The sequence below is a fragment of the Canis lupus genome, chromosome 3 (assembly GCF_048164855.1).
Source record: "Canis lupus baileyi chromosome 3, mCanLup2.hap1, whole genome shotgun sequence".
NCBI lineage: Eukaryota > Metazoa > Chordata > Mammalia > Carnivora > Canidae > Canis > Canis lupus.
In genome coordinates this window covers 9,221,969-9,249,098 of record NC_132840.1, presented here as the reverse complement: position 1 = coordinate 9,249,098, position 27,130 = coordinate 9,221,969, and the positions used below count along the sequence as shown (strand labels likewise).

General features: G+C 36.1%; 1 long non-coding RNA gene across 4 annotated transcripts in view; it reads right to left on the bottom strand.

The window, feature by feature from the left end:
- LOC140628059 (uncharacterized) overlaps positions 1 to 27,130 on the bottom strand; it is a 136,718-nt gene that overhangs the window by 66,551 nt on the left and 43,037 nt on the right. For all 4 annotated transcript variants that reach the window (XR_012026482.1, XR_012026479.1, XR_012026485.1 and 1 more), the window contains 2 exons: positions 10,664 to 10,858; positions 9,490 to 9,521 (listed from right to left, as the gene is read on the bottom strand). This is a non-coding gene — a long non-coding RNA (uncharacterized lncRNA). The remainder of the gene's footprint in view (positions 1 to 9,489; positions 9,522 to 10,663; positions 10,859 to 27,130) is intronic.

Genomic DNA, 27,130 nt, shown 5'->3' with positions numbered 1-27,130 from the left:
AAGAAACAACAAGTGTTGGTAAGGATGTGGAGAAAAAGGAACTCACATGCACTGTTGGTGGGAATGCAAACTGATATAGCCACTGTAGAAAACAGTATGGAGGTTCCTCAAAAAAAATGAAAAATAAAACTACCCTATGACCCAGTAACCACACTACTGGGTATTTACCCAAAAAATACAAAACCACTAATTTAGAAGGATATACATGCCCTATGTTTACTGCACCATTGTTTACAATAGCCACTATATGGAAGCAGCCCAGGTGCCTTTCGATAGATGAATGGATAAAGATGTGGTATATACACAAAATGGAATATTATTCAGCTATAAAAACTAATGAAACCTTGCCATTTACAACATGGAGGAAGCTGGAGAGTATAAAATGAAATAAGTCAACCACAGAAAGACAGGTACCATATGATTTCACTCACATGTGGATGGAATTTAAGAAACAAACAAACAAAAAACGCAAGCAAAGGTAAAAACAAGAAAAGAGAGAGAGGGAGAAAGAGAAACAAACCAAGAAATGTACTCTTAGCTATAGAGAACAAACTGATGGTTACCAAAGGGGATGTGGGTCAGAGGATAGGTGAAAAAGGTGATGGGGATTAAAGAGTACACTTACCATGATAAGCACAAAGTAATGTATAAAAATGAAAAAGTACAACATCCCTTAACCCTTAACAAAATAGCTAGAATGCACACATCTCAACATAATAAAGGCCAACATAATAAAGGCCTTACATGAAAAGCCCACAGCCAACATTTCAACATACTCAATGGAGAAAAACTGAGAGCTTTTCCCTTAGGGTCAGGAACAAGACAAGGATATATACTCTCATCACTTTTATTCAACATAGTATTCTAAGTCCTAGCCACAGCAATCAGATAATAACAAGAAATAAAAGGCATCCAAACAGGTAAAGAAGAAGCAAAACTTTCACTTTTTGCAATGACATGACACTATATATAGAAAACCTGAAAGACTCCACCAAAAAACTACTAGAACTAACAAATGAGCTCAGTAAAGTCACAGGATAAAAAAATAATGTACAGAAATATTCTGCATTCCTAGGCACTAATAATGAAGAAGCAGAAAGTGAAATTAAGAAAAAAAATCCCATTTATGACTCCACCAAAACCAGTAAAATATCTAGGCATAAACCTGACCAAAGAGGTGAAAGACTTGTATTCTGAAAACTATAAAACACTGGTGAAAGAAATTCAAGATGGGATGCAAAGAAATGGAAAGACATTCCATACAAATGAGTTGGAAGAACAAATATTGTTAAAGTGTCTATACTACCCAAAGCAATCCATAAATTTAATACAATCCCTATCAAATGCCAACAGCATTTTCCACAGAATTAGAACAAACAATCCTAAAATTTGTTTGGAACCACAAAAGACCTCAAATAACCACAGTCATCTTGGAAAAAAAAACACAACTGAGGTATCACAATTCCAGATTTCAAGTTATATTGCAAAGCAATAGTAATTAAAACAGTATGGTGCTGGCATAAAAATAGACACATCAATCAATGGAATAAAACAGAAAACCCAGAAATAAACCCATAGTCATATGGTCAATTAATCTTCAACAAAGGAGGAATGGCTATCCAATGGGGAAAAGACAGTCTTTTCAACAAATTACCTTGGGAAACTTGGACAGCCATGTGCAAAATAATGAAACAGGACTACTTTTTTTCACTACACACAAAATAAATTCAAAATAGATTAGAGACTTAAATGTGAGCTCTGAAACCATAAACTTGGAAAGAGCACAGGCAGTAATCTCTCTGATTTTGGCCATGGCAACATCTTTCTAGACATGTCTCCTGAGACTAGGGAAATAAAAGCAAAATAAACTATTGGGACTACATTAAAAAAAAAAAGAAGTTTCTGCATAGAGAAGAAAACAATCAACAAAATAAAAACACAACTTACAGAATGGGAGAAGATATTTGCAAATAACATATCTGATAAAGGGTTAGTATCCGAAATATATAAGGAGCTGATGGAACTCAACATCCAAAAAACAAACAATACAATTAAAAAATGGACAGAAATCATGAACAGATACTCTCCAAAAAAGACATCCAAATGGCCAACAGACACATGAAAAGATTCTCAACATCATTCAGCATGAGGGACATACAAATGAAAATAACAATGAGATATCACCTCACACGTGTCAGAATGGCTAAAATAAACAACACAGGAAACAACTGATGTTGGCAAGGATATGGAGAAAGGGGAACTCTCTTCTGCTGGTGGGAAAGGAGCCACTGTGGCAAACAGTATGGAGTTTCCTCAAAATGTTAAAAAAAAGACCCACTATGATCCAGCAATTGCACTACTAGGTATTTACCCAAAGAATACAAAAATACCAATTTGCAGGAATACAAGCACCGCAATGCTTATTGCAGCATTATTTACAAAAGCCAAACTATAGAAGCAATCCAACTGTCTGATGAGTGGGTAAAGATGTGGTATACATACACAGTGGAATATTATTCAACCATAAGAAACGATGAAATCTTACCATTTGCGACACCATTGATAGAGGTAGAGAGTACGATGCTCAGCAAAGTAAATCAGAGAAAGACAAATACTATATGATATAACTCACATATGGAATTTAAAAAACAAATAAGCAAAGGAAAAGAGAGACAAACCAAGAAACAGACTGAACAAACTAATGGTTACCAGAGGGGAAGTTGGTGGGATAATCCAAGAAATAGGAGATAGGGATTAACATACTTTACAACATACTCTATTACTTTATTATTACAACATTCTTTATTTAACATACTAAACAACATACTTAATTATGATGAAAAAATAAAATGATAACAAAGAAAAAAATTGCTAAATCACTATATTGTACACCTAAAACTAATAGAACACTGTATATTAACTATACTGGAATAAGAAAAAAGACTTTTTAAAAGTTCACTTACATTATCTATACTATAAGAGGTTTTGCCTTTTTTACTTTTTTTTTATCTCTATGCAAATTACTGGAAAAAATTATAGGAACTATCCCCAACGCCAATCAGTGTTCTTTAATAAAACAGTACAAATCATTACATATCAATATTTATAAGTATCAATATGTAAGCAGTATGTTTTACTGAAAAAAATCTATAGATGGGGTGTCTGTATGTTTACATTTGAATGTCATTTTAACATTTTCATGTTATAATAATATCAGTACTTACCACATACTAAAATGGTAACAATATGGGAAATGTTTTGTAAATTGTAAAGTACTGCTTTGAAAGTTAGATGGCTACCATATGGCTCTAGGTTTCACCTGATGGATAAATCTTTGTAATGTTAACATCCCCAGTTAAAGACAAGTGAATAAAAGACAAAATAACCTGCAGAAATAGATCAGATCTGAAAATCTGATGAATTTTCAACTGCACTAAGTAATAATAGATGCTGGCTTTAACTGGACAAGGATGAGAAGTTCCAGGCACATAACTAGAAGCTTTCCTTACATTCATCATATACACACTTTCAATTCTCACAAACAGTTTTGCCACCCTCCACTTAGCACGTACAAAAACCAACAAACCTTTGTCCCACTGCTAGAAGCCTGTAGTGACCAAGAGGATCAACTGTCTGAGAGGCACACATATTGGAAAAGTTCTGCCTAGGAAATTAGAGATTTCGCCATTTTACAGATGAGAACAACTGAGGATTAAGACATTAACCAACTTATTCAAGATCTCATAACTGATAAAGTGGCAAAGCTGACACTGATAACCAAGAAGTCACCAAACCTAGATTTTAATTGCTATGCTCCAGTGCCTGGCAGTGGAAAAATTTATCAAAAACCTTCCCATTGATTAATGAAAAATTAAAGAACAACTCCTACAATTCCCAGACTTCCCTAAAATCATGCCCTTTGAGAAAGCAAGGCAATTTATGATATTTTCTATTATTTAACTTATAAAACAGTACTACTGGCACTTCCCCAGCTCAGAAATCAGGCCAAGTTTTAAGACATGGGATTTGCCCTGAAATATCCTGTGGGGTCCTTCTCTGCTGAATTCTCCCAAATCCTTGTTTCTCTTAGTAAAATGTTAACAGCTTTGCCCCATATGAATCTAGCAACAGAAAAAATATATATAACTGATATATTCTGCAACAATAAAATTCATATGCAAAAGCTAATGCAAAATTTTAATTAAATTAGGGGCAACTGAATGGGTGTTATTTATTCAAAAGTCTCCTTTAAGTTAATCAGATACTAAAGAACAGACCCCGAAAGAATCATAGAAATAGAATGTACCCTCAAGTTATATCACAAGGAGAAAAAAAAAACCTCTCTCTGGATACAAAATTCAGGTTTATTTTATCTTAAATCAGACCAAGGGGATTTAGGTTGCTTTTTTAATCTACTTGTGCATAATGATCTCTCAGATTAATCATACTGTTTAATAGAATATTATTATTAATTAGACATGTCATTGCTTCAGGCAGAAAATTATTGGAAAGTATAAAGGCTTATATTCCAAAGGCTTATAAGAGAAAGATTTCCATTTCTCTCATCACACATCTCTTTCAGTTCCAATTCTCAGTGGAAATTCCTCAATGAATTCAGTCCTTGTAACACTAACATTTAGAAGTGTCTCCCATTTAAAAGATAGCTGAATGAGGGTTTGCCTTATAAGATATTTTGTTATTCATAAACCGATTACATTTTCTTAAAAGGGCATGTGGGTTCAGAAGAAAATCCATCAGTGTTGCCCAGATTTTTATCGCCATTCCATTACGGGTGTTAGAACTGGGGCATGGAGAAAAAACAATCACATCATTGATTTTATTCATCAGGATGCTATCCTAACAATGTTCTCATCTTCATCTGGTCATTGCTGCTTTTTCTTCATTCCCATAAGCCTAGAGTACGATATGTGCCACTTTAACCACACAGAAAAACTCTCAACCGTTCCCTGTTAGGCCAGGATTCCAGAAGGTTTTCTCAGATGCCCTTAGTAAACCTTTCTTTGGCTCCCACCCTAAGCCACTTGGAAGAAACTCCCAGAATCATGCCACTTTTCAGAGTTCCAGCATTAGATAAGGGTGCAGGCATCTTCAGTCCCCAAATTCTTCCTACCTATGATCTGGTCCGTTCATTCTCATCCTCTATCCTCCCCTTACTCTCTAGCCTCCTCACTCTGAGCATCTAAGCAAATGACTAAGCTTCCTATTACATAATGAAAAATAGAGACTTAGCAGAACCAAATTTCCTCAACTTCTGACATGTCTAACAATGAATTTTCCTAGCTGTACAATCTTCTCCTCACTGTATCCAGAATCTCATCAACATCATCTTTAGGAATCTCCCTCCATCAACTGCCTTACCTCCTCTGTGTCTTCATCCTGTCTCTTTTGACTCTTTCTTCTCCACTCAAATTATGTGGCTTATTGTTAAATATACCTGCAACATCAGCAACAAGAACTACAAACGAAACTCTCCCTTGACCCTTTTAACTCTCATCTTCCCTTCACAGCTAAGCTTCTTCAAAAAATTATGAAAAGAACATTATAGGCAAAGAGTATATGGTAGACTTTGAGATGGAAAACATCATAACCCATAAGAAAGGTAAACAAACATCTGAGTGGGTGAAGAATCATGAGCAAGTGGTAGGAAGACAGAAAATAGCTAAGTAACCTGGGGATCCCTGGTGGCTCAGCAGTTTAGTGCCTGCCTTCAGCCCAGGGCATGGTCCTGGAGTCCTGGGATGGAGTCCCATGTCGGGCTCCCTGCATGGAGCCTGCTTCTACCTCTGCCTGTGTCTCTGCCTCTCTCTCTCTCTCTCTCTCTCCCTCTCTCTCTGTGTGTGTGTGTGTGTCTCTCATGAATAAATAAATAAAATCTTAAAAAAAAAAAAGCTAAGTAACCCTGATCTTATGAGTCATGAAGGATTTTAGCCTACATCATGGATTTGAAGACTAAGACTGCATATATTACATACATGGTATATGTAAAAAATGTAGCTATTACTATTTTAAAATATATAACCCTGATTTTCTTCTAATTTCTTCTAATTCCCTAATTTCATTAGGGCACTTAATAGGCTATGACAGTGAGATATACAGAAGATATGTATAGCACAATCAACATGTACTACACATAAATACAAAAAAGAATGCAACTTGATCTGAAGCTCCTATTCTGACAAATAGAGGCTGTGTTTATACAGTGAGAAATTGGACTGCAAATTGTCAATTAAAGATAACTCCATCTCACAGGAAAACTTAATTCAAAAGCTGATCCTAGAGGCACCTGGGTGGCTCAGTCAGTTGAGCACCTGACTTTGGCCCAAGTCATGATCTCAGGTCCTGGGATCAAGCCCCATGTCAGGCTCTGTGCTCAGCAGGGAGTCTTTTTCTCTCTCCTCCCTCCCTCTGCTCCTGCTCTCTCACTGTAAGTAAATAAATAAAATCTTTTTTTAAAAAAAGTGATCCTGGACTGAATCCTAGAATGGAAAATAAAATGCTAAAAAGGACACCACTGGGAGAAATAAATGATGAAATTGAAATACGCACAGTAGAATACACAGAAGGAGTGCATCTATATTAAACTTCCCAATATTGATAGAATTATGTCAGATATCCTTGTTCTTGAAAAATATACATAGAAAGACTGAGGTATAAAGAGGCATAGTTTGTAAAGCACACTCTCAAGTGATTCAGAAAACTGTTATCTAATATTGATAATTAGGTAACCTAATAAAACTTCTGTAAAGAAAGACAAAAAATGCTAAAGTATAAGCAGTAAATTGGTGTTTCTAAGTACACAGTATAGATGAATTCTTTGTACTATTTTTACAACATTTGGGGTTCAACAGCCAGACTTTGACTTGTCCTCTGGGCCCTCACTGCCCTGTAGCCTCCACAGGGATGCCTCCTTTTCCCTCCTGGCCCTACTCAAGTGGCTCTTGCTGAAGTCTTCAAGTCTTCCACAAGCTGGTGGAACTTGTGGTCTGTCCTGGCACTAGTGGCACCCATTGGGTTTCCCCATCTTTTCAGACTTGGCCTCATCTCAGACCTTGGTTCTTGTCTCTTGATAATACAAAAGAAGCTTTTGGGAGAAAAAATCCCTTTTCTCTCTTGACAAAGCCTGACAAGACTACAGCCTCACTCCAAATTCCCCAAAAACTTAATTTGAAGATCATAGCTGAGCCTTGAGTTGGTGGTTCTAATGTGAAACCTGTACTTCAAAGAAAAGGGGACAACCCATGCCATCCTGGTTTCCCTAACAAAATATTTTCTTAAGGATAATTCTTACCTATAGTATATCCATTTAAACAATTTAACTGCTCACAACTTTTATTTTCTACTTCCCTAGGTAGGAAAACCACAGTTAACACCGAGTATAAAACCCTGAAGATTTTGATAGTCACTGACTACAATTAAAAATGGTTATACTAAATATAAAATACAATGCTTAGGAAAAGAAACGGGTAAATTTTATATAGAGGGATTTTTGCAACTCTTTGATAAACTAAAAAATATGGCAATTCTTTATATACTTATAAAACCATAGCTAAAATTGCACCAAAGCAAAGCATAAAAAAACCATAGAGTCTTGGGATACCTAGCAGGTTCAATTGGTGGACCACGCGACTCCTGATCTTGAAGTCATGAGTTCAAGCCCGACTGTGGGTGCAGAGATTATGTTAAAAAAAATTGTACGGTTTTACAATGGGCCCTCCCTGCCTCATCTCGCAGACTCAATAATGGGATCAAGATGAAAATAATCAGGGTTGCCTGGGTAGATCAATCAGTTTAAGCGTCTGCCTTTGGCTCAGGTCATGATCCCAGAGTCCTGGGATCGAGACCACATTAGGCTCCCTGCCTAGCAAAGAATCTGCCTTTCCATCTGCCTCTCCCCCTGCTCATGCTCTCCCTCACTCTCACGCTCTCACTCTCAAATAAATAAAATCTTTTTTGAAAAAAGATGAAAATAATCATTTTCTGTATATATTAAGTAACCATGATGGTTGCAGATGTGTATGGAAATTTTCTAGAGGGTTCAACAATGATCCATAAATAGAAAGAATTTAAGGTGGTAAAATTACAAAGATACAAATAACAATGCTTGCCTATACTGGAACCATCTCCAACTTTCTCAGAGTGATGAGATATTTGTAAAGTTCTAATTTGTTTGGGTCCTGATTGGCTATGAAGCTACAAAAGGAACCTGGACAGTGGGAACCAGGGAAGCAGGAAGAGGACATCTCTTCAACACGCATAGGGTCTCTCACACCTCTGTACTCCCTCTTCTGATGATCATATACAGACCAGGATGTATTTTTTTAAGTGCCATTTTATGTTTACAAACCTCAGAGGCAAAGAGAAAACTAAGAAGGATTTAAAATCTTGCTAGTTTAGAATAACAAATTTTGGAATCATTGATTTCCCTGAAAAACAAAAACAAAAGGACCTTGCTTGATTTGTGTTAAGTATGCCATTAACATTGCTAGAAGGGGATTTATCCGTGTACAGGCTATAGAGGACTCTAGAAAAATGGAGTTAATGAAAGTATAAACTTTTACTTGTACTCCTTATTTACTTGAAACATTCCACAGCCTCTCTCTATATCCTACTTGTATGTGTAATTTTATTTAAATTTATTGAACATTTTTCTTATCAATAAAAGTAAGACCTGGATAATCTTACAGAGCAAATAAAAATTCTCTTCCTCTAAAACTAATGCCCAATATAAAGCAGTGCAACATTTTTTCATAAAGAACAAATTGTGAAAGTTTTTATTTTAAAAAACTTTTTATTATACTTTTGAGTGACTAGGAATAAAGGGCTAAAAGGAAAATTTTTTGGAGTTTTTAACATTATAATTCATCATGACTCAACAAATATATATTAAATCTATATTATACAAGAATAAGTATCTTAAATTACAAAGTAGACCCAAGCCTGTACCTTAATTAAACTTTACAGATCTACTCACATGTATTTTCTCATCTTTTTCTTTTACAAAAAAGCTCCCAGTTTTTGTACTCATACTATACCTGATCACAAGGTAACCGAAAGCACATTTGCTTTAATAACTTTTACACATTCATAAATATTTTTAAACCCCATAAATGTTTAACATTAGTATAGCATATCAAAGTACTGTTCTTTTTTCTGTAAATAAATCATTTCTAATCTAAAGAATTGAGGACTGGGGAGAGGTACACAAAGTTACAAAAATCCTTCTGGCCAGTGAATCAAAGGACATTCCGAGACATTCACTTCTCTTTCCAAATATGAAAAACATATTAAATGTATGTCTTATAATAAGATGTTTTCCTCATGCTTCCTTTGGGTAGTCTGCTTCGTACATTCTTCATCACATTGTACTATGGGATTGTTTCTCAATTTTGTCATTTTCCTCTCTACAAAAGATTGCCTGCTGGAAGGAAACCAGAACTGCTATGATATCCCTCTTCAATCAAGACTTACCTTGTTAAGTTCAGGCAAAAATTAGTTATAATCTAGAAGTGAGAAAAAATATATAAATTACACATATATATGCATGTATGCACCCATTATACTACTTCTAAAGAAAAACAGCTAACCCCCACTGTGTGTTTTGAAAAGAAGACAAGCTATGAAAATCAGACATAAGACATTCAACAGGATTGAAATGAACTGCTAAGACTGATAAATATTTTAGTTTTTCCCCCTAAACTCATGTCATCCACCTGTATTTACAATTAGGAGTGGAACGAGAGATTTTTCAAGCAAACCTTTCCTAACACTGCAAACGGCCATGGTACTTAAAGGAAGGGGTGCCAAATGACTTGTGTGTTTCTGAACAGCCATATCGCAAAAAAATAGTGCATGTGAGTGGCCATGTTGCTTATACTTGTGGCATGCAAATAGTGATACTAGTTACACTTGCATCTCACAAGTAAATCAAGCTCCCATTTACTCCTATGCCATCTTTCTCACGTCTTTTTGCCGTGTCTATCACCAAGCTATGCCAACCAATGAGGTCTGTAGCCGTCGATATTTTTTCTATATAAACATCCTCTTTTTGAATCAATCTTTTGCCACCTGCATGGCTCCACTTCACTTCCTTTTTGTCCTCTATTTCTAGAGAACAACTGCCACTGAAAACATGGTACTGAAGGAATCATTTGGCTCTATGTGCACATTTTAATTTCATGCCCTACAGGGGAGAGTCGTTATCAGCCTTAAACAAAAATTGACTCTTTAATGCTTTACTGTTTTACACAGTTTATCTTTAAAACAGTAGGGGAGGGAGTATAGGAGAGGGAGTATAGGGGCAACCCTCAAATCTGAATTTTTCAAGTATTTCCCCAACTGTATTTTTATGAAAATAAATTGAATTTGTCAGAGGTCTCCTTCACAATATAGCCTGTTGTTATCTCAATGCAGTGAGACCTACAGTGTTAAGCCAACCCTGTTACGATCTCAAGAGAAAAACATTCAGTTACTGATAACACAGATTTGGGTGACTTTTATAGCATGGTGTGTAATTTAAAGCTTGCATAACAAAAAGTACAAAAGCAGTATGGGGGGAGGGGAGAGCCAGTGGGAAGCAGTGAAGAATTAAACTTATTATCAGGAGAATATACGAATATGTATGGATGATTAGGACTGATCTTACCTATTACATGATTGTTTTCCTTTGACACAGGTTTTATTTTGTCATTAACACAAACAGTACTGAAACACTGGTCTTTTCCTTTCTCCTATACATGTATTAAAGGTCCACAATCATGAGTAAATAAAACGAGCTGGCTTGGTCACTGGTAACAGTAACTTCACAACACTTAATCCAGTAATTAAAACCTGTGATAACCTAGAGGAAAAAGGGATAAACACAGCTGAAGAGTAAGCTCCCAGAAGGTAAGAGAAACATAAAAAAATCATCCACTCATGGAAGTTTTTTAAACTGGAAAATTTTTTTATATTTTAAAAAGTGTACACAGAAGATCAAATATAACACTTCTTCCTATGAAGACTTTCATGAAAAATTAAATTTACAGCCCAGACTTTCCTGCCCCCTTGTGGAGAAATACAGAGTTCTCTATCAACATAAATATGATGGTTTTTTAAAAACCTGTAGCTAGGTTTTTCCATGGTATATGTTATTTACTGGCTTGGTTGGATTCTCTGATGTACAAAAAGCTTTACTAGTGGTTAAATATGATACCAAAATAAACAAAATCTAAGCAGCAACAAAAGAGAGCTCAATCAGGTGTTAGACTGTAATAAAACATCTAATTTGGGACAAAGTAAAAAACTGCAATGATTAGTTTTTAACATTTAGATATATAAATAAATGTTTTATTTAAGTTGAAAAAGAGAGCAGCTTTCAAAGCAGCCATCAAAAAGCTCTGACACTATTTCATCTCTTTACTCAGAGAATGGGTCATCATCAGCTCTCTGTGAGGAATGCCACTAAACACTGTCATCTGGGCAGGACCAGCCTTGCACACAGAACATATTAATCCCATTAGCAACTTCCGTAAAACCAGAATTCTCAAGTTGCTTAAGGTTGCTTTTAAAGAACTTTTTTCTAACTTGGTTTCAATAGACACAAGGAGACAGGGGCTAGAGGCTGTCAGCCCCACATTTAATGCCCACCCAGGTCCAACCAGTAGCCAAGTTAACATGGTGGTTTAAGCATAAATATCCTCTGGCCATGCGTAAGAAGATGCCAAAATTCATTGTATTTGTTGTATGTTCTATAGTTATCATGTGAGGGCACCTGAGTGGCTTAAGTCATTAGGCATCTGTCTTCAGCTCAGGTCGTGATCTCTGGGTCCTGGGATCAAGTCTCACATCCAGTTCTTTGCACATTGGAGGGTCTGCTTCTCTCTCTCCCTCTGCCCTTCTCTTTGCTTTGTACCCTCTCTCTCTCTAATAAATAAATAAATCTTTAAAAAAATAAAGTCATCATTTGGAAGGTGTTTCAGTAAAAATGAAAGGTTTTTAAAGTATTTTTATAAATTGGGGAAAGGAAAAATAATTCATTATAATAGATAAAATTATCATGGAAATGTGTCAAAATTTCTGAAAGGCAACATAATTTATCATAGATAGAACTTTTTCCCAAGTTACAGACCCTCAGATATTCACTGAGCATTCCCTAACCTGGTGCTAAGTATCAAGGCAACACAAAAGAAACATCAACCTTGATTCCCACCTTACAACACTAGATATTTCCTAAAGTACCAACCATGTAGAAGGGCTCAGTCTATTAGGGAAATGAGGTATATGCAGCAGTTGATCAACAAGGCCCCAAGAAGGCAAACCAGACAATAACAAATGGGCCAGAGAAGGGAGCTGAGCATCAGGGAATTCCTAAGGAATAAATAGGACCTAGAGAAATAGTGCCGATAGTGTAGAGGAAGAGAGAAACCTGTTCCATGCATCACAAACTAAGGATGGCTTACAGAAAGATGAAGTATGTTGGATTTAAAAACCTCCAAGTCATGGTACTCTAAGTAAAAGGTGTCTGTTGCAAAAAAGGGCTAGGCAGCTTGCACAGGTAGAATGGAACCAGAGAGCCAAATGCCTGAGTATGGATTTCATCAATGGGAAGCCATCATTGATGTTGAGGTAGGGTTTACTTATAACATTTCTGCAGATGACTGAAGTGAGTGCCTCCAGTTCCCTGAGAGTAGGGATGCTCAGGAAGAGACTCAGTCAGGCTGTTGCTAATGTGTTTCAGACTGAGCAAGAGGGTAGGCAATGAATCCACAAACTGGGTTGCTCAGCAGTTGAGTGTCTGCCTTCCGCTCAGGGCATGATCCTGGGATCCGGGATCGAGTCCCACATCGAGCTTCCTGTGGGGAGCCTGCTTCTCCTTCTGCCTGTGTCTCTGCCTCTCTCTCTTGCTCTGTGTGTGTGTGTGTCTCATGAATAAATAAATAATCTTTTTAAAATTTAATTAAGTAAGTACAGTGACTGGTTGACTCTAAGAAAAAACAAAACAAAAAAATGCCTGAGGTTTAAATTCCACGGGGATGATAGAACATGGTACTGATGATAGAATCAAGAAATTGGGCAAATAGAAAATTCAAGTATTTTATATTCACTGCCATCTTGCAGGTAAGCTTTCAATGTTATCTAAGAGTGGCAATTTTCCCCCCAACTTTTGTTTAATCAACTTAAAGTTTTATCATAATTTGTTTTTTTTTTTCAAGTTTTTCAATCAGCCTTAAAAAAAGATTCCTTAGAGTTACAATCTTTGTTTCTATACACAAAATTTGAAAGTTTTGGGTGTCCTCAAAGTTGATCATCTATCATAATTAAATACCCACAAAATCACATTAACAATAATGCCAGTCATTTCCCAATACATCTTCATTTAAGCATTTATTGATAACCTCATTAATGCCCAGCACCATACTAAGTACTACTAGGAATTGAAAAATAAGGAGATCAGTCCCTAATCCGAAGCAATTTTTCTTCTATAACAGGAATAAGTACATAAACCATAAAATAAGGCAGAACATGATCAATGTTATCTTAAAGGGAATATGAATCAAAGAAAATCAGAGCAAATATACCATTTCAACTGGAAATCAGGCAGGAATATGTTCCAGATCAGGAAAATCAGAGAGCATGAATTTGATGATCTCCCCCAAACCTATATGCAAGATTCTCTGTGCCAATGAAGGAAAGCATACTGTAGGTTGAGGGAAAACTTGTTTTTTGTTTGTTGTGTTCTGTTTTAAGACAAGAAAGTAGGAAACCAAGAATTCTATTCAGGGTTCAAAACACTGTAGATTAATCATGAGAGATGAAACTGGAAAGGCAGGCAATGACCTTTACTGCAGTGTACTTTGATTGGCAGGTAAATGATTCCTACCTAAGTCCACAGGCAAGGACAGCCACTCCAGATTTCAAATGGAATTTTGGTATGATGGGATAGGACCTGTCGATAGCTCAGGAAATTCATGTTCTTTAGTACATTTAATCTGGCAATAATGTACTTGGGACAGGGGAAACAAACAAACGAGAAAAATGATTGCAATAGGTAAGGGGTAACAGAAAAACCATCATTGAAAGTAATCACTGTTAGAGTCATAGAACAATAATGAAAAAAAAAATGAACTGGATAATCTACTGCCATGTTTCTACCAAATGCCTCCTACAATCTAGCAAATATGAGTGATGACCAGCAGAATTCCAGGAGCATTTAAATAAGTAGACACAAGCAGGATGCCTCCAGGCTACAGTTTCTCATTGGAATTCCCAATACCCAGGCTAATCTTCCAACAAAGCTGCCAAAATAAATGGATCAAACTTTATAGCAGAGTTCAAAATTGAGCTGGTGAGGCCAATCCATGAACATTTTAGTGAACTTTCAGTAGTGACTATCTCAGCCCAAACATTTTCTTTATTATCGTATTTTTTCTAAAAGAATATAAATCCTGTATATTGGTTAGAATACTACCCTTTCGTGCTATTTGTCATTCTTCTCTCTTTGCAGCATTAAACCCAAACTGTGTGAGTGATCTACTTATTCCTGGTTACCCCCATGGCGGAGGCTACCCGTTTGATTCTTAATTATAACCTCGAACCAGACTCTTGCAATCATTATTAGACTCATGGGACAGTATCGATCTACAAACCCACAGTTAGTTTTTCTTTTTTTTTTTTTTTTTTCACAGTTAGTTTTTCAAATGTAAATTTGCTGAATTATATACAGATAAAATCTCATCACAATGAACTGAACTGCAATAAAAAGATTTGGGCAAAGATCTGTATCTCAAGAAAGGGATGTTTTACCAATGCCATGATTTCCACAACTATGAAATTATTGCTAATCCTTAACATGAAACAATCCTTTCTTTTAAAAGTGGTCTATCTCCTCCCAGTAGAAAGGAAAAGAACATTTTCTTTTGGTCTTTTATTCTTCATTAGGAAATTACCCTTAAAAAATATATATTTCTAAATAAATAAAAATTTTTTTAAAAAAAGGGATCTCTGGGTGGAGCAGCAGTTTGGCGCCTGCCTTTGGCCCAGGGCGCGATCCTGGAGACCCAGGATCAAATCCCACGTCGGGCTCCCGGTGCATGGAACCTGCTTCTCCCTCTGCCTATGTCTCTGCCTCTCTCTCTCTCTCTCTGTGTGACTATCATAAATAAATAAAAATTTAAATATATATATATATTTCTATGAAATTGAGGTAGAAATTTCAGATCAGTTAAAATTAAAGAATCAGTCATTCATTTTTCCCTTATGAAATTAGCAAATATGTGTAATTTTTAGTGATAATTACTGGCTTTAGGAAAGGTGTGGAAGTATGAACTGGTACGTACTTTCTGGAGAGTCAGTTGATAATAAAGCCTAAATTGTTAAAATGTGTATCCTATTTAATTAAACAACTACAGATCTTGAAATTCATCCCAAGAATAAAGAAATAATACACGTAAAAATTTAGCTTCCAGGATGTTCACTATAATGCCATTTGTAATAACATAAAATTGAATACTACCTAAATATCAAAAATATCTAATCATTATATCCATATAATACCAGGCAATTATTGAAAATGATGCCATCATAACAATTACTGAAATCCAGGTTATAAAACAGTACAGGAGGACTCTACTTTTGTAAAATGTACATATTTTAAAACACTGAATAAAACTATAAAAAACTGAAATCATAGTGGTGGTTTTCCCTGGTGGTAGATTCATAGGTTTGTTTTGTTTTGTTTTGTTTTTAATTTTATATATATGTCCATTACTTCTAAATGCTCTTTAATGAAAAATTATTTTAATGGTAAGAAGGAAAGTACAAAAAACTACCCCTCAGCTGCCTTTTCCTCATATATCCTACCCTTACAAATAAACCCACCTAAAGACTCATGCCACCAAAAAAACCCAAAATACAAAAACAAACACAGCACAACAGAAAAGTAATCCAGTGCCACTTTCTAATTTCTCCTGCTAAATTCAGAGTACTAATTTTCATTGCTTATTCACCAAAGTCTATCTTTATAGTTTCTATTGATTAGCGTCATAATCTCTATACATGTACTATTTATGACAAATCCTAATACAGACACATACACACAAAGTAACTTGGATTGCTCATGTTTACTAAATGGAAGTGACTTAATATCTGCTTGTCAAATCTGGATAGATATGTCACTAATGAGCAAAAACAATGGTCATAATTTCATAAATTTTACTTGTCACATGAGAAATACCAAAAAATTATTTGAGACTATGAGTTTTTCTTTTAGACTTTAACCTAAAGAGCTCATCCTAATGATGCCCCTGGTGGCAGGTAACATTTAATTTTTCTCTGTGTCATTGAAAAAGAATTAGATGTAAAACTCAGGTAAGAGATTAATATTTCACACCCTGAGGCTAAATACTTCAACATGAATATTCATAAAGGCCTATTCTGAGTGAAATCTCATGTGAGTGTAGCTTTCAAATGCTTGAATATTTTACATAGTTCAGAGTCTGGGCATTCCATAGAGAAAGACAAGAATTTCACTAACTATCAGGCTATTAATTACAGGTCTAAATTTGCAACTATGACAAAATGCTTTTCTTATCGACACACACACCATATTCCTGTAGCCTCTTTCCCAAAGTCTGAACATGGCTTTCTTTTTCCTTGGTCTCTTCTTATTGGTGATGAAGGTTAAGTGTTGATGATCACTAGGATTAGAAAATCAGTTACTCCCTGGGGCTACAGATGCCTATGCGTCCTCTGTCAGTTCTAAAGGGATTGGTGGAGAGGGAATAGAAAGGCAATATGGGCAGGACCATCTTGACACTAGTTGTATTCACTTTACTGTAGCCCCCATCCCTATGGTAAAAGGTTCTAGATGAGTGTCCCATCTCATCCTCTAATGACAACACTGTTCTTGGTCCCTGGTAGTACTTTCCAATTTACAGAAAAGGAAAACAAAAGGAATTGCTCAAAGAACTCTTAAGCCTTGTGGCACAAAGCCTCAACTTAGATAGACATAAACTGAGGTAGGGAGATGGGAGGTAGCCCCCATCCCTATGGTAAAAGGTTCTAGATGAGTGTCCCATCTCATCCTCTAATGACAACACTGTTCTTGGTCCCTGGTAGTACTTTCCAATTTACAGAAAAGGAAAACAAAAGGAATTGCTCAAAGAACTCTTAAGCCTTGTGGCACAAAGCCTCAACTTAGATAGACATAAACTGAGGTAGGGAGATGGGTAGGGAGATACCAAAGACAGAACTGAAGAGATAAAGATATAAAAGTAAAAATAATGAGCTGTCTGGCCAAACAACTACTGAGTTTACTAAGAAATCATACTATCTAATAAATGCCTTAGAGGAGTAAACCAAAGAGGAAGATCATTTAGTGTGGTATCTCAATCAATGAAGTAATAGAATAAAATTTAATCAACGTAAAATGTAGGCCTAGGCTAACACATCTAGGATTTTGTAGAATGTTTCCCAGAAGGAAAGGGTTTTTCCTTCTGAATGACAACAAAAAAATGGCAGTGCAAATCAGTTGATAATATTATTTATGGAATTATTCTGCCTTGAGTCTCATCGTCATACTATATGACCAAATACATCGACTATCTGAAGATGACTCCTACATTTAAAACCTGAGATGCTGTTTCCTCCCTTCTCACATCAGACAAGTAAGCACTCAATGCACAGCTGCCCTTCCATTTGTGTTCCCATCCCTCTGCCATCTCAACTACATAAAAATTCTGTGTCACCATACATGCAAGTGTTTAGGTAAATAAATTTCAGCAAGTGGCCGACAGTCAAGTGGCAAAGCTAACATGCCTCCTCTCAGGAAAGTTCCTTGAGCCCTGAGCTCCATCTGTTTCCTGCTAATTGTGATGTCCCCATGGTACATCCCACACAGAGCAGATAGCATTGTGGTTCTGATATCATATAAGGACCTAGACACAGAATCATGAGGTAACTTAAAAACAGAGGAAAGCAGATCAAAGCACAGGACTAGGGTAAAGTAGAGGTTTACAATCATTCAGTGAACATTTACAATGTCTCTACTACAGGCCAAGTTCCAGAGGTGCAACACTGAGTATTCACCCATCATCAAATAAGAGATGATGTGAACATGTAAAGTGATTATGCTAGAATAAAAGTAAAAGCAAGGTCCAAGTGGAAGGTATAGCAGACAAAAAAAAAAAAAAAAAAGCTAAGCAAAGCAAACAAACTAGAAACTAGTGTTTCAGTTTAACTGATTTTAAAGTACGTAACAATGAGAGACTCCTAACTCTGGGAAACGAACTAGGGTTGGTAGAAACGGAGGTAGGCGGGGGGTGGGGGTGACTGGGTGACAGGCACTGAGGGGGCACTTGATGGGATGAGCACTGGGTGTTATTCTATATGTTGGCAAATTGAACACCAATAAAAGATTAATTAAGTAAGTAAGTAAAATACGTAACAATTGAGAACTATAATCCAAGATAATCTGAACACAGAAAGTGAAAGGATGGGGAAAAGTGAGAAATACACTACTTCAAAAAAACAAAGAAAGAAAAGAAATATGCTACAATTCTTATTTTGTACATAAGTAATAAATATAGAATAATTTTAGGCACTGAAGGAAAATATAAATTAAAATGTTACTATTAAAAAACACTACAGAATTGAGCTGCCGGGCTGGTGCAGGTGGTGGAATGTGCAACTCTTGATCTCAGGATCATGAGTTTGAGTCTCCTGTTGGGTGTAGAGCCCACTTAAAAAAAATAAAAATAAAAACACTATAGAATTTATATATAATCCCTAAAATATCATAAAAAGTGGAGCAGGAAAAAGTAAAAGAAAAAAGTTTAAAACTCTACAAAGGAAAAGGTAAAAATGAAACAAGGAAGCATGATAAATTGGGGGGAAAAGTTCAGGGGTGCCTGCGTAGCTCAGTTGGTTAAGTGTCTGCCTTCAGCTCAGGTCATGATCTCAGGATCCTGGGATCAAGCCCCACATTAGGCTCTCTGCTCAGTGAGAGCCTTCACCCTCTCCCTCTGCTCCTACTCCCCATTCATGCTTTCTCACTCTCAAGTAAACAAATAAAATCTTTTTTAAATAAAGTTAAGATGGCAATTAGAAGACTTGGGGCACCTGGGTGGCTCAGATCATAATCCCAGGGTCCTGGATAGAGCCAGCCCCAGGCTGGGCTCCCTGCCCAGTGGTGGAGTAGTGGGGGAGGTCTGCTTCTCCCTCTCTCTCTGCCCCTCCTCCGCCACTCATACACTCACTCTCTGGAATAAATAAATAAAATCTAAAAAAAAAAAGGCAGTTAGAAGACTAAATTTGTTTATAACTACACATATAAATAAGTTAAATGACTTCTGCTTTAAAAAATAGAAACTTTCAAGCCAGGTTAAAAATCCAGCTAGATCTAAATGAGATATACCTAAAATAAACTTTCATAAGCAGACTGGGAAAAAACAAAAATAAAAAGATACTCCAAGTGACTTAAGTAAGATAGAAGTATATTTCTTCTTCACATCATTCTCCCTGCCACAGAGCCTTCACATCTGTGGCAAAGTCTTTAGTTCTGCCTTGAGAGATTTTCCCCCAGATCTTGGCCCAACCTTCTTGTCATCCAAGACATGGATAAAATATGACACTATCCTCACCCAGGAAGGCCTTTCTGACCACTAATTCTAAAATATACAATCATCTGTATTTTATTTTCTTCGTAAACTTTGTTGTTAATTTCTTGATTTTTTTTTAATCTTATCATACTGGAACATAAGCTCCATAAGAGGAAGGACCTTTACTGTCTTCCATCTCCTTTTGGAAGAGGAAGGAAGTTCTTAATAAGCCAGTTTCGCTCATTTTTTTTCTTTAGAAAACAGAAAAACCAGTATTCAATGATTTCTACTCTTTATTTCCTTTCTTCCACTTAGTTTTAACTCTCTTTTCCTAGTTAATATGTTGAAAAGTAGAAGTTTCTTGGTAAGGACTTTGGATTGAGACTTTTCTTTTATAATATAGGCATTTAGTAACATAAATTTCCTCTAGCACTACTTTGTCACAGCAACCCATTATTTTATGCTTTCATTTCCATTTAGTGAAAAATACTTTCTAAGCTTCCTTTGATTTCTTTGACAGATGGTTTTCTCAGAAGTATATTGTTTAATTTCTGAATATTTGAGGGTTTTTCACACTTGTTAGATTTCGACATTAATTCCAATGAAGTCAGAGAACATATTTTGTATAATTTATATCCTTTTAAATTTTAGACTTGTTTTATAGACCATAAAAATGGTCTATCTTGGTAAATATTTTATATTTACCAGAGAAAATATGTATTTTTTTGTTGGGTAGAGTTTCCTATGAATGTCAACTAGGTAAAAGTCGGGTGAGGTTACCAAATCTTCTTTGTCCTTTCTTAGTTCTCCCCTTGTTCTATCAACGATTAAGAGAGGTGATGAAATCTCTATTTGTCTATTCTCCAGCATTTCTCTCAGTTTTTGCTTAATGTATGTTAAAGAGTTGTTACTAGGTATGTAAACACTTAGAATTGTTCTATCCTCTTGATTAATTGACCCCTTTATCATTTTATTTATGCAATAGTTCTTTACCCTTGGTAATCTTTTCTCAGAAAACTACTAATCATAATGATCAGGAGAAAAAGAGAGAAAATATAAATTATCAATATCAGGAATAAGAGTGATATCACTAGAGATCCTACAGAAAAGAAAAGAATAAAAAATATAAACTTTAAGGCAATAAATTCAACAACCTTGATGGACAGATTTCTTGAAAGACACTAAAGCTCACTCAAAAAGAAACAAACCTTAATAACCTATTAAGTCTATTGAGAAATTGTATATGTAATTAAAATCTTTCCCATAAAGAACACTCCAGGCTGAGATAGTTTCAATGCTGAATTCTATCAAACACTTAAAGAAACACTATGAATTCTACACAAATTCTTCAGCAAACTGAAAAAAAAGGGATCTTTCCCAACACATTTTATGAGGCTAAAATTACCAATTCCAAAATCAGACAAAATCATGACAAGAAGACAGTATAAACCAACATTCTTCCTGAGCATAGATAGGAAAAAAATATTTAATATTATAACATATCAGATATAAAAATGCATAAAATGAGTAATATAGCATGACCAAATGGATTTTAAACAGGAATGCAAGGTTGGGTTAATATTCAGATATCAATTGATATAATTCACAATGTAACGAAATAAAAAAAGGCCTGTGATTATCTCAGTAGATGGGAGAAAAAGCATTTGACAAAACTTAAACTCCATTCTTGATAAAACCTCTCAGCAAACCAGTAATAGAAGAGAATTTTCCCAGCCTGATAAAGGACATGTAAACTTTTATTTGCCAGCACAGTTAATAGTAAAAGACAGAATACATTCTCCCTAAAACCAGGAACAAAATAAAGATGCCCAACCTCACTTCCTTTTTTTATTGAAGTTTGATTCACCAACATATAGAATAACACCCAGTGCTCATCCCATCAAGTGCCCCCCTCAGTGCCCATCACCCACTTACTCCATCCTCCTACCCACCTCCCCTTCCACTACCCTTTGTTTCCCAGAGTTAGAAGTCTCTCATGTTTTGTCACCCTCTCTAAATTTTCCCACTCATCTTCCCTCCTTTCCCTTATAATCCCTTTCACTATTTCTTATATTCCCCATATAAGTGAAACCATATGATGACTGTCCTTCTCCGATTGACTTACTTCACTAGGCATGATACCCTCCAGTTCCATCCACATTGAAGCACATGATGGATATTTGTCCTTTCTAATGGCTGAGTAATATTCCATTGTGTGTGTGTGTGTGTGTGTGTGTGTGTGTATACACACCACATCTTTATTCATTTATCCATTCATCTGTTGAAGGACTTCAAAGGCTCCTTCCACAGTTTGGCTATTGTGGAAATTGCTGCTATCAACACTAGAGTGCAGGTGTCCCGGCATTTTACTGCATCTGTATCTCTGGGGTAAATATCCAGTAGTGCAGATGCTGGGTCATAGGGTAGCTCTATTTTTAACCCTTTGAGAAACCTCCAAACTGTTTTCCAGAGTGGCTTATGCCAGTTTGCATTCCCACCAGCAAGAGTGCAAGAGGGTTCCCCTTCTCTACATCCTCTCCAACATTTTTGTTTCCTGTCTTGTTAATTTTCACCATTCTCACTGGTGTAAGGTGGTATCTCATTTACCAACCTCACCACTTCTATTCAACATTATACTAATGGGTTTTAACCAGTGAATAAAGCAAGAAAAAGAAATAAAAGGCATCCAAATAGCAAAGTGTAAGTAAAACTGTACTCAGAGACAACACTGTCACTTACGTAGGATCCTACAGATTCTACTTAATAAAAGAAAAAAAGCAACTAGAACTAATAAGTATGTTTAATATGATCATAGGATTCAAATTCAATATATAAAAGTGAGTTGTATATCTATATGCTAACAAGGGAAAATACTGGAAAATGAAATCAACAATACCAATTACAGTAACATCAAAAAGTAACACATAAATTTTAAAAACAGGGATACGATTATAGAAGAGTACATTATGAGAAAAATCAAAGGCCTAAATAAGTGAAGTGATATACCAGAAGACTCAATATTAATAGGTCAATTATCCCCAAGTTCATCTATAGATTCAACACAATCCCAATGAAAATTCCAGCAAACATTTTGAAGAAATAATACAATGAAATATAATAATGAATCTTGTTAGTGCCCAGATTATGGTAATGAAATACTATTTCCTACCAAAAGAAAACAGTGCTCCTTGGAGAAATAATTGACTCTGAGTCTTTGGCCAGAAATAAATAAAATGAGCTTGAATGTTTTGTTATTCCACACAGCAGGAAAGCTATCAAAGATTACTAGTGTCCTGCCCTGCCAAAATGACTGAGGAGCCAATTTAAAGGGCCTCCCTGTGGTCAAACCTGGAAGAACTCAAGCCTCAGTAAGGATTGAAACCTATCAAGTATATTCTAATCCATGAATTTGTGACAATTTTTTAACCACCTTCAGAAAATAAGGATTCATAATCTTAAAAAAAGATAAACAACAAATGAATTGAAAATTTATTCTATTTTTTTCAAGATTTTATTTTTAAGTAATCTCTACAGCCAATATGGGGCTTGAATTCACAACCCAGAGATAGAGAGTCTCACCCTCCATCAACTGAGCCAGTCAGGCAAGCCATGCTACCTTTCTAATTTGAAACCAACAGAATGAGGTGAGGGGTGTAGTGTCTCTTAATACATGAAAGTGTCTCCTTAAAAATGTATATCCAACTAATTAGGAGAGAAAACAAACTGGAAGAGAAATACTAAATGCTAAACCAAAGGCAAAATAAATTGAAATGAACTAAAACAATAAATGATTTCAAATAATCTATTAATATAACAAAGTATGGGCCCAGGATCCCAAAATATAGGGACAAGCTTTACAAAAAGAAACATCTTCTAAGACTGCTAGAAAAGTATGAAAGCAAAGTAATAAGGTCTGTGAAATATGTGCCACATATAGAATATGTAGTCTTACTGGGTAGTCTAATAATCCTTAAATTAGGAGAGCAACTCATACTCTAATAGAGACCATAAATCATTTACAATGAGTATAAATAAAACAGATATAAGAGGGCAGGGCTTAGTGTATACTATTGTTGACATGTTAAGCAGTTAGAACATAAAGTGTATATGGAAGGAGGATGTGGGAGTCACAAGTGAGGTACCAGAGAAATAAAAGCCTGGGGACACCTGGGTAGCTCAGTCAGCTGAGCTAAGCATTTGCCTTCAGCTCAGGTCCCAGGGTTCTGGGATCAAGCCCTATGTCTGGCTCTGTTCAGCAAGGAGTCTGTTTGTCCCTCTCCCTTGTCCCTCCCTCTACGTGTGCTCTCTCTCTCTCTAGTACTCTCTCACTCTCAAATAAATAAAATCTAAAACAGTAAAAGAGGGGATCCCTGGGTGGCTCAGCTGTTTAGCACCTGCTTTCGGCCCAGGGTGTGATCCTAGAGTCCCGGGATCAAGTCCCTGAGATCCGGGATCGAGTCCCACATTAGGCTCCCTGCATGGAGCCTGCTTTTCTCTCTGCCTGTGTCTCTGCCTCTCTCAATCTCTCTCTTTCTCTCTCTGTCTCTCTCTATGTCTCTCATGAATAAATAAAATTTTTTAAAATAATAAAAATAAATAAATGAAACAATAAAAGAAATGAAGGCCTGATAAACCACCCATGGTGAGATATCTGTACTAGACAAAAGCACTGAAGAAGGGAGCCTTGAGACAGATAATCACAACTTTACCAAACAGACTAGATGAAAGCAGGAAACTAGGACGATTGGAAATGCCAAGTAAGGAGCAGCAAAAAGCAAAATTGGTAGGCAGGATGGGCAGTGATAGAAATGGTAAGAAAAGAGAATGAGATGCCATTGTATTCATCCAACATTTGCCAAAAGCCTACCAACTATCTTCCTAGTCTCATGGATGAGTTCCTTAGAACAACAACAGCCAGTTGTTATCATCTGGGGCCACAACTCAGTGAAATGGAAGACACTGCAAACAAAGGGGAACTGGAAGAGTGACATGACATTAATGAGGGATTTTGATGTTAAAGGAATGTTCAAGGATATAAGATTGGTTTGGGTGTTTTTTGGTTTTTGGTTTTTTGTATTCTCAGTTTCTTTTAGCTCAAAAGGAGTAGCCATATTGTCAACTGTATGTTTGAATTCCATATCTATATTACTAATGATAAAGTAGCTTGCTATTTCTAACTGAAAGCTAGGGAGAATGAGGGTTATTAGTATATAGTTTTGCTACTGTTATATTTTAATATTATATTTTTAAGACCAAACAGAACAGGAAAAATAAAAACCCTTAGATGCTCCAACTTGTGATTCAGATCTTTGTGAAAGAGAAGTCCACTACCCCCACAAGCATGCCTACTAAAGTCCATCATGTCATGAGAAAAACACATTAGAAAAATACGTGAGCATTTTATTAATCATCCAAGATTTTTTGAAAATGCAGTGACAGAGGTTGTAGTCACTTTCCTTTGAACATGTGCTGACTTCTGCTGTCTGATGTTCTCATTTGTCAGGTTTCTTAACGTTCCTCTTAATACAGTGTCTTTATTTAGCTCTCCCAAAGGAATATCAGCAATTTCTGGGAGCCGGAGGAAAACTTTGTCAATTCTGCATAATGACCAAAACAGAGTGATTGAATCACTTAATTGAAGCTCTGTAGTTTGTAATGTGATGCATATTAGGGCCTGCTCACTGTGAAAAGGAAACAGTGGGTGGGTGTTCAAGTAAACAGTAAGAACAGTGAACCAAGTCTTTTTGTCTTTGTTTGCTTTATTTCTCTGAAGCTTACACAATCCACAAGGGATTCCCTCCTCAACTCTGTAATAACGGAAGGGTGACGGGAGAAAAATAGGAAGGAAAAAAAGTGTAACTAAAACAGAAGCACATAAAAGCCTTGCACGTAGATAGAGTTTTATAATCCTATAATAATTTTTATTAGCTCACAAAACTGCCACCATTCCTGACTTCCTGTTACCTGTTGGTAACACAGCAAAGCTGCAGCTGAAGAAGGTACAGACTGCAGTTAGAGGATGTGCGGTGCCAATGCCTAAGTCAGATTTTCCCGTGTGGCTAGCGACTATCCCAGCAGTCTACTAGTATGTCCTTATTTGACTGGTGTAGGAAATGTCCCAATGCTGTCTAAGCAATGTGGGTCAAGATCACAGCTTCAAGTCACCTACCCACCTAGACAGCTACCCTTGCTCTTGGCCTATGAAGAAATTACTGCGTCCTTTGGAAGAAGTGGGGGAGGGATGTGGGGAGGTGGTTTCTGACTCTGGATGCCATTCAACAATCCCTCCAAACCAAAAAGATTACACTTTATCATCTACTACAGCTTCAATCCATATTACTCAATACAATTTAAGAATCTAGCTAGGAGCAGTAATTGAAACTTAGAGGAGATATTTAATATAGTAGAAATTCTATTTAATTCAGAGTTGGTTGTTGACAGGTTAACTTTTTAAAAAATTCAATGGTTAAAGTACAATTTTTAAAACCTATAATAAACATTTTATTTCACCTTAAAATGTAAATACTCATCTAATAAAATTCGTTTAAGGATGGAAAACTATTTTTCAATGTAGCTCCTCCATGTTTACGTACCATATTGTTGACTACTTCCAGTTCAGGCTGTGATCCAATATACTGTAAAGGGGCATTTTTTTGGCCACAACATGAACAATTTTTGCCTCTGGATTTGCTTTTATCTTTTCCTTCATGTTCAGCTCCATCTTTTGTTTTGGCATGTATGACTTTTTTTTTTTAATTACTTAATGAGAGACACAGAGAGAGGCAGAGACAAAGGCAGAGGGAGAAGCAGGCTCCCAGCTGGCAGCCCAATGTGGGACTGGATCCCAGGACCCCAGGATCATGACCTGAGCCAAAGGCAGACCCTCAATCACTGAGCAAACCCAGATGTACGTATAATTTCTACATCATTCACGATTTCACTTTCCAACAAATGGTCATGCTTAATCTTCTGTTGTATACAATCTTACTTTAAAAAAAATCACTAGAACCCTTGGTTTGTTTGAAATGAACTAATAAACCAGATCCTCTGTTCTTGAACACTTGGATTTTCTGCGGGAGTTGTCAAGTTCAATCCAATTTCCTGAGATGCAGTGTAAGCTGAACTGGGAACTATTCTACTCCAATATTCTAAGTACTATCTAATATGTTGTTGACTCTTAATTTTATTGTCACTACATTTTTACCTTCAAGTGTTTTCAAAATAAAAGGTCAAAAATTTTCACTTGTCTTACTCTACATATATCTTAGAAATATTCAACCCACCACTGATTAGATCAATGATGTTACTGTATCTGCCAAGGAACAGTAAGATATTTCTATCCCCCACCTGGTCCTAAAAATTGGGATGTAAAGGACTGATAGCTAAACAAACATAGATTTTTTTTTTCAGGCACAGTTCATTGTTTTTTGTTGTTGTTGTTTTTGTTTTTTGTTTTTTAATATACAACTTCATAAAAAACAGACTCTTTGTCCAGAGTTCAGTCACATCTTATTTTGTGAGTTGTAGTAAGCCAG